Genomic DNA, 8,664 nt, shown 5'->3' on the forward strand with positions numbered 1-8,664 from the left:
GACAGGGTTTCACCATGTTGGCTGGGCTGCTCTTGAACTCCTGACTGCAAGCGATGTGCCTGCCTTGGCCTTCTATAAAATATTATTAGAAAGGGCCAGGTGTAGTGGTTCATGCATGTAATCCCAGCACTTTGGGAGGCTGAGGCTGGCAGATCACTTGAGGTCAGGAATTCGAGACCAGCCCGGCCAACGTGGTGAAACCCCGTCTCTACTAAAAATACAAAAATTAGCCGGGTGTGCTGGTGGCTGCCTGTAATCCCAGCTACTCAAGAGGCTGAGGCAGGAGAATTGCTTGAGCCCAGGAGATGGAGGTTGCAGTGAGCCAAGATCATGCCATTTAACTCTACCCTGGGTGACAGAGTGAGACTACTTCTTTTTTTTTTTTTTTTTATACTTTAAGTTCTGGGGTACATGTGCAGAACATGCAGGTTTGTTACATAGGTATGCACGTGCCATGGTTTGCTACATCCATTCCTCCGTCATCTACATTAGGCATTTCTCCTAATGTTACCCCTCACCAATCCTCCCACCGCCTGCTGTCCCTCCCCTACCCCCCCACCCCCCCACAAGCTCCGGTGTGTGATGTTCCCCTCCTTGTGTCCATGTGTTCTCATTGTTCACCTCCCACCTATGAGGGAGAATATGCAGTGTTTGGTTTTCTGTTCTTATGTCAGTTTGCTGAGAATGATGGTTTCCAGCTTCATCCATGTCCCTACAAAGGATATGAGCTCGTCCTTTTTTAGGGCTGCATAGTATTCCATGATGTATATATGCCACATTTTCTTTGTCCAGTCTATCATCGATGGGCGTTTGGATTGGTTCCAAGTCTTTGCTATTGTAAACTGTGCCACAATGAACATACGTGTGCATGTGTCTTTATAATTGAATGTTTTATAATCCTTTGGGTATATACCCAGTAATGGGATTGCTGGGTCAAATGGTATTTGTGGTTCTAGATCCTTGAGGAATCACCACACTGTCTTCCACAATGGTTGAACTAATTTATACTCCTACCAACAGTGTAAAAGCATTCTTATTTCTCCATATCCTCTCCAGCATCTTCTGTCTCCTGATTTTTTAGTGATCACCATTCTAACTGGTGTGAGATGGTATCCCAATGTGGCTTTGATTTACATTTCTCTAATGACCAGTAATGATGAGTTTTTTAAAATTTATTTTATTCATTTATTTATTTTTGAGACGGAGTCTCGCTCTGTCCCCCAGGCTGGAGTGCAATGGTGTGATCTCGGCTCACTGCACCCTCCACCTCCCGGGTTCAAGCAATTCTCCTGCCTCAGTCTCCCAAGTAGCTGGGACTACAGGTGTGTGCCACAACGCCCAGCTAATGTTCTGTATTTTTAATAGAGATGGGGTTTCACCGTGTTAGCCAGGATGGTCTTAATCTCCTGACCTTGTGATCCACCTGCCTCGGCCTCCCAAAGTGCTGGGATTACAAGTGTGAGCCACCAAGCCTGGCCCTGCTTTAAAAAAAAAAAAAAAAATTGTTGACTGGCACAGTGGTTCACACCTGTAATCTCAGCACTTTAGGAGGCCGAGTCAGGTGGATCACCTGAGGTCAGGAGTTTGAGACCAGCTTGGTCAACGTAGTGAAACCCCGTCTCTACTAAAAATACAAAAATTAGCTGTACATGGTGGCACATGCCTGTATTCCCATCTACTCAGGAGGCTGAGGTGTGAGAATCGCTTGAACCCAGGAGGTGGAGGTTACAGTGAGCTGAGATCGTGCCATTGCACTCCAGCCTGGGGGACAGACCAAGATTCCATCACAAAAAAAAAAAAAAAAAAAAAAAACAAGATAGCATTTCCACTTTAAAAGATAGCACTTCCAATCAACAAAATTTCCTGGTTAAAGTCCATGGTCCTTGATTTTTTCATCTCCTGGAAGCTCAGTGTGGAAAGAGTCTTTTACTAACTTACAGTTTTTAGTTAGCTGCCTTTTAAGGCTACAGCAATAATAGAACATATCCCCTTTTAATATCATAGATTCACGGTTTCCTAGAGACAATTGAATACGTGCGCCTGTGATAATTTCAAATGGAGACAACTGACGTTTACCAGAAGGGGGTCAATCTTAGGTTAAGCTAAACCAATGGAAGAGCTTTTGGCCAAAGGAATTTCTAAAACCTCGGTTAATTTTGCTAGTTGAGTTTTGGCGATTCTGTTTGTGCATTTCCCTGTCCCAGAGGACTCAGGGGTGACAGGCACAATGGAAACACTGGAGAATGAGCCAGATTTTACATACTCGCCGGATTATCTGTATAGTAAAATGAGCACGTCTGTCCTCTGTCACTGAGAAGTTCTAGAGGGACTATCCAAGTGGCAATAATTCTTTCCTTTTTTTTTTTTCTGAGAGAGTCTCACTCTGTGGCCAGTCTGGAGTGCAGTGGCACGATCTCGGCTTACTGCAATCTCCGCCTCCTGGGTTCAAGTGATTCTCCAGCCTCAGCCTCCTGAGTAGCTGGGACTGTAGGCGCACACCACCATGCCCAGCTAATTTTTGTATTTTTAGTAGAAACAGGGTTTCACCATGTTGGTCAGGCTGGTCTTGATCTCTTGACCTTGAGATCCACCCGCCTCGGCCTCCCAAAGTGCTGGGACTATAGGCGTGAGCCACCACACCCGGCCTATAATTTTTTTCTAAAAGAATTTTACTTATCACTAAGACTGTTGCCCTTCTGTATAGAAATGCTTCCGCCTTATGACAAAACATTCAAACAGTTAGTAGAACCTACTTATATTCTTGTAATGATGGTAGCTGAATAAAAAATCTAGTTGCCATATCTCAATTGAGCTTTCTGGTAAAGGAAAATGACCCGGAGAACTATGTAGTTTTCCGTGGATTGTTTTGGACAGATGTGGCAGCAATTATGTACCTTATGAGCAACAGTTGGAGATTTCTAATAATCTCGTTTGTCCCAACTAATCATCTTATCAGGGCTCCAATGAGTTAAATCATGCACATGAGTTAAGCAAGATGAGTGTATTTTGGTTGGAAGCATGGATAGACCGTTTGGTCCATATCATAGCCCAGTCTCAGAGAAGTACATTCCCCCTTTAGTTTCTCAATTTTCTTGTTCTGTTTTTGGAGCTTTAGATTGAGCTAATTTTATATCAAAATCAAGTGCTTTCTTAAAAGCTAAAATGGGTTTTCTTGTTGAGATACGCTTAGTACAGACCTTTTTGCTGTGCTATCTGCTAATTGATTTCCTTTGCTTTCTGGAATATTCAACTTTGAATGGCTTGGAATCTCGATAATAGGTAATGATTTGTGCAATAATAGAGCTTCCAATAATTTTGAAATAAGGTGTCCATTTTTTGTGGACCACCCAGAAGAGGTTAAAAAGCATCTTTATTTCCGTAGCATTCCAAAGTAATGAGCTACTCAAAAAGCATATCAGCTATCTGTGTATATATTAGCAGTTGTTCCTTTTGCCAGTTGACAGGCTCTAATTAATGCTATTAACTTTGCTTGTTAAGCCAAGGTCTCTCCTGGAAGATAAGCATTTTCTATTTCCTCAGTCAGGCATACTATGGCATCACCTGCATGGTAAATTTCAGATCTGTCCTGTAAGTAAGATTCATCTGCAAACCAATTAACATCAGCATTAGCAAGAGGGTTTCTTGCAGGTCTGTCCTAGAGGAGGAGTTAGTTGGTTAAGATTATGCAATCATGTGGTGTTTCATCTAAAGGGCAGATGAATTTGAAAAATTTAGACTTTTACATCTGGAGATTGTATTAGCGAGCAGAAAGAAGAACTTTTTATAAGAAGCCAGTCTACTAACTGAATAGTGTCGAATGTGGTGCAAGTTTGGAAGTGCTTCCACAGAATGTGGAATGAAGACAGTGAGGGGGCGATCCTATCACTGTTGGTTTGGTCACTGTTATGAACAGGACAGTAGCCATTATAGCTGTCTTGCGATGTTTCAGTTCTTTAGCTGCAGGGTCCGGTTGTCGTTGACTATAGTATCCTACAAGTCTATTTTGATCTCCACGTTTTTTGAGTCGGAATGCCTAAGGCAGTTATGAACAAACAATGAAAATGAACTGTTATAATTCAGATACCTTAGCACTGAGACATCTATAAGACTCTTAAATTTCTTCCAGTGTTAGCCAGGGGTGGTGGCTCACACCTGTAATCCCAGCATTTTAGGAGGCCAAGGTGGGTGGATCATGGGGTCAGGAGTTCAAGACCAGCCTGGCCAAGATGGTGAAACTCCATCTCTACTAAAACTACAAAAATTAGCCAGGTGTGGTGGCGGGCGCCTGTAATCCCAGCTGCTTGGGAGGCTGAGGCAGAGAATTGCTTGAACCTGGGATGCGGAGTTTGCAGTGAGCCAAGATCACGCCACTGCACTCCAGCTTGGGCAACAGAGTGAGACTCTGTCTCAAAAGTAAATAAATAAATAAATAAAATACAAAAATTAGCCTGGTGTGCTGGCACACATCTGTAATCCCAGCTACTCGGGAGGCTGAAGCAGGAGAATCACTTGAATCCAGGAAGTGGAGGCTACAGTGAGCTGAGATTGTCCCACTGCACTCCAGCCCAGGCAACACAAGACTCCGTCTCAAGAAAAAAAAATGCAATATTAACTGATTTCCCTCTGTTCATTCCAGGGGGTCTAGTTTACCTTATTTTAAAAAGAGTATATAAGGGTTGAGTTTTTAAGCAGTAGTTTGGAATTCAATTTCTTCAGTATCCTGCAAACTCCTAAAATACTCTCAGTTGTTTCTTAGTTTTGGGGATAGGGAAGGCCAATATTCCTTTAATTCTACCTGAATTGATAAAAAGACCTTCCTTTGATATTAGGTAACCTAAATATCTTACTTGTTTTTAACAGAATTGAAGTTGTTTCTTTGAGGCTTTGTGTTTCTTTGAAGCTAATCATTGTAATAAATAAATTCTAACTGCTATCGAGGTTTGTTTATCCCCTGAGCAGAGAAGTAAATTGTCTCCATACTGTATCAAGGTGTATTTCTTAAGGAAGTCAACATCTAAAAGGTCTGCTATTAATATTTGTGAAAAATAAGTTGGGCTCTCAGTATATCCCTGAGGCATAAGTGTCCATGTGTATTGTCTATCTTCCCAAGTGAAGGTAAAGAGAAATTGATTATCTTTATCCACAGGAATGCTGAAGAATGCACTACATAGGTCTCTTACAGTAAAGAACACACCTGCGGGCTTGGCACAGTGGCTCACGCCTGTGATCCCAGCACTTTGGGAGGCCAAGGTGGGCAGATCACCTGAGGTCAGGAGTTTGAGACCAGCCTGGCAAACATGGTGATACCCATCTCTACTAAAAATGCAAAAAACAAATTAGCTGGGCCTGGTGACACACACCTGTAATTCCAGCTACTCAGGAGGCTGAGGCAGGAGAATCACTTGAACCCTGGGAGCAGAGGTTGCAGTGAGCCAAGATCATGCCACTTCACTCCAGCCTGGGCAACAGAGCAAGACTCTGCCTCAAAAAAAAAAAAAAAAAGAACACGCCTTCAGTTGAGATGGCAGTCAACAACATAGGCAGGTTTGGTAACCATTGGATGTTGAGGAATGACTGTGTTATTAACTGCTCTCAGATTCTGTACAAATCTCCACCCTCTGCTGTTTGGAGTATGGGCTTGTATAAGAAATAATCAAGCCGCCTCCTTTTCATATAATCCAAAATTATGGGTCTTATCCCTTCCTATGCCTCTGAACTTGGAGAGTATTGTTTAAGGTTTGGAAAAGGTTTTGATGGATTTATTTCCATTTTAATTGGGGCATCTAAGATAATTTTTCCAATATTGGTGGAGAATTTTGACCACAATTGATCAAGTACTATTTTTAATCTTTTAAAAAATTATTATTAATATAAAATATGGAACACTTCATGAACTTACGTATCATCTTTATGCAGGGGGCACGCTAATTTCTGTATCATCCCGATTTTATCATATGTGCTGCTGAAGTGAGCACTCAAGTACTATGTTTAACAGCTCTTAAGTAATTCTTCATTATTTAACAATCTAGTTTCCTCTATGACAATATGAATTGCTATTTGTGAATTAAAAGCATCAGAATTTGAAAAAATTTTGGACCTAATACTTCTATTTTATCTTCTAATTCTAAATACATTTTCCCCCTTTTGAAGGAAAGAGAGGTGAGTGTTCTATAACTCTAGGAAGTCTCTCCCCATCAAATGGTTGAAGGCTGAGGGGACAAAGAGGAACATGTTAGTTTCCCTCTAGGGGACCTAACTGAGAAGCTATAGGTTAAGATTGATATAGCGATATAGGAGTATCTGTTACACCCATCATTTGCGTTGTTTTTTGACTCCGAGGAATGGAACCTCATGAGGTGAGATTTATCGCTGATAGTGTAGCTCCAGTGTCAGTAAGAGCTTGTGTTTGGTTTCCATTTAAATTAATTCTAACTTTCCTGAAGGTATTATAAGGGGGAACAAAAAGATGCATTTTGCTTCCTCAGAGCGTCCGTTTCTTTTTCTTCGATCTGTTGCTGTCCTTTCCATTTTCTACAATCCCTTTTGAAATGTTCAGACTTTTTTTCAGTAATTGCAAAGCAGGGGATTGGGTCAGTTTGGGAACTTTTTTAGGCTGTTTAGGGGTTACAAATTGGTTGGACAATTGTATTAATTGTAAACTCATGATCTTATTTGCTTTTCTTCCCTGCTTAACTTCCCTTTCCTTTTATTTCTGGGTTAAGGTACAGGACATTTGCTCGGCAAAATGAACTAGATCATGAGTTTGAGAGGTACCCCAAATGGGGTGTTGTCTTTTCATTGTAACTGCCAATTCTTCATCTACTCCATTTACAAAGCTTGAGTTAAGGAGAATATCATTTTGGCAATGAGCATAACTTTCTTCTGATAAACCTGAATATTATTTAAATGTTTTTTTCAAAATTTTCGTAGTATGACATTATAGGCTTATCAGGATTTTATTTGCATTGTGGTGTTTTGTTCCAACCTTTAGAAGCCTGAGGGAATAGTGGCTGACAGACCTTTGGCAGTATTGCAGGACCATTCTTGATCTTCAGGAACTCTGTGGAAGTCTCTAAAGGATTTCTCCAACTTCCCTTTGCTATCTAATGTTTGGTTTTACTTTCTAACACTAAATATGAACCAATCGATATAAATCAGAAAATCTAGGACCATAAGTGTGAATGTTTAATTCAAATTCTCTGGTAAATTGTGCTCACTTCAGCAGCACATATACAAATTCTCTAGCAAATTAACCAGGCATCATGGTGCATGCCTGCAATCCCAGCTACTCGGGAGGCTGAGGCAGGAGGATCACTTGAACCTAGGAGGTGGGGGTTGCAGTGAGCAGAGATTGTTCCACTATACTCCAGCCTGGGTGACAGAGCAAGACCCTGTCTCCAAAACAAAACAAAACAAAACAAATGCTCTAGCAAATCCAGTAGGGTCCTGAAGAGGATCTAGTAATTCCTTAAACCAAGGTAGATTCTCCTCTACTGAACATAGGGTATTCCCAAAATGGAGTCGGAACAGCAGGGGGAGCGGGGGGAGGAGGGGGAAGAAGAGGAGGAGGAGGAGGAGACAGAGGCAAAGGAAGAAGGAAGGGAGGGAGGGAGGGAGGGAGGAAGGGAGGGAGGGAGGGAGGGAGGAAGGAAGAGGGAGGGGTGGGAGGGAGGGAAAGTAAGTCCAAACCAAGATGCTTTGACAAAAGAGAAGGAACAGCTGAAGAAGGAGAAATTTCAGCAGTCTTTTTCAATTTAAAAAAATTTTTTAGGCACTTTTGTTTTCTTCTTGCAAAGAAGTGATTTTATCAGAACCTCTTTTAGAATCTTCTAAGTACCACTGAAAATCAATCTCAGTTGTTTTATTTTATTTTAGAGCCAGCTTTTTCTAATTAAATGTGCAAGCTAGTTGAGGTACTTAAAAGGTACCCCCATTTGGCAATATAATTTGGTTATTGCAAGTTATGTGGGACCATTTTTCTAAATATTTGCATATAAAGGTACCATAAGTATTGAACATGAATCTAGCTGGTGTTTCTAAGGGTGTTTCTAAGATCTAAGGGTGGATCTCTCCATAAGGAGGAAGACTCAGCTTTAGAAGTATGATTGTCCGTAATTTAGACTTTACTTTTGAACGACCAAACAGACCTAGTGGGAGGTTTATTATTATTATTATTATACTTTAAGTTCTGGGGTACATGTGCAGAACGTACAGGTTACACAGGTATACGGGTGCCATGGTGGTCTGCTGCACCCATCAACCCATCATCTACATTAGGTATTTCTCCTAATGCTGTCCCTCCCCCGACCCCCCACTCCCTGACAGGCCCCAGTGTGTGATGTTCCCCTCCCTGCATCCATGAGTTTTCATTGTTCAACTCCCACCTATGAGTGAGAACGTGCAGTGTTTTGTTTTCTGTTCTTGTGTTAGTTTGCTGAGAATGATGGTTTCCAGCTTCATGCATGTTCCTGCAAAGGACATGAACTCATCCTTTTTTATGGCTACATAGTATTCCCTGGTGCATATGTGCCACATTTTCTTTATCCAGTCCATCATTGATGGGCATTTGGGTTGGTTCCAAGTCTTTGCTATTGTGAACAGTGCCACAATAAACATATGTGTGCATCCGTCTTTACAGTAGAGTGATTTATAGTCCTTTGGGTA

At 41.5% G+C, this 8,664-nt stretch overlaps 1 non-coding gene across 1 annotated transcript; it reads right to left on the reverse strand.

Annotated features, from left to right (window-relative positions):
• Positions 1-5,871: 5,871 nt before the first annotated feature.
• Positions 5,872-5,975, reverse strand: LOC135274973 (U6 spliceosomal RNA). The gene has a single exon (XR_010342712.1). It is a non-coding gene; the product is annotated as a U6 spliceosomal RNA (small nuclear RNA).
• Positions 5,976-8,664: the final 2,689 nt, after the last annotated feature.

Source organism: Aotus nancymaae, unplaced genomic scaffold, assembly GCF_030222135.1.
Source record: "Aotus nancymaae isolate 86718 unplaced genomic scaffold, 86718_ANA_hifiasm-v0.15.2.pri h1tg000014l, whole genome shotgun sequence".
In the NCBI taxonomy this organism is placed as follows: domain Eukaryota; kingdom Metazoa; phylum Chordata; class Mammalia; order Primates; family Aotidae; genus Aotus; species Aotus nancymaae.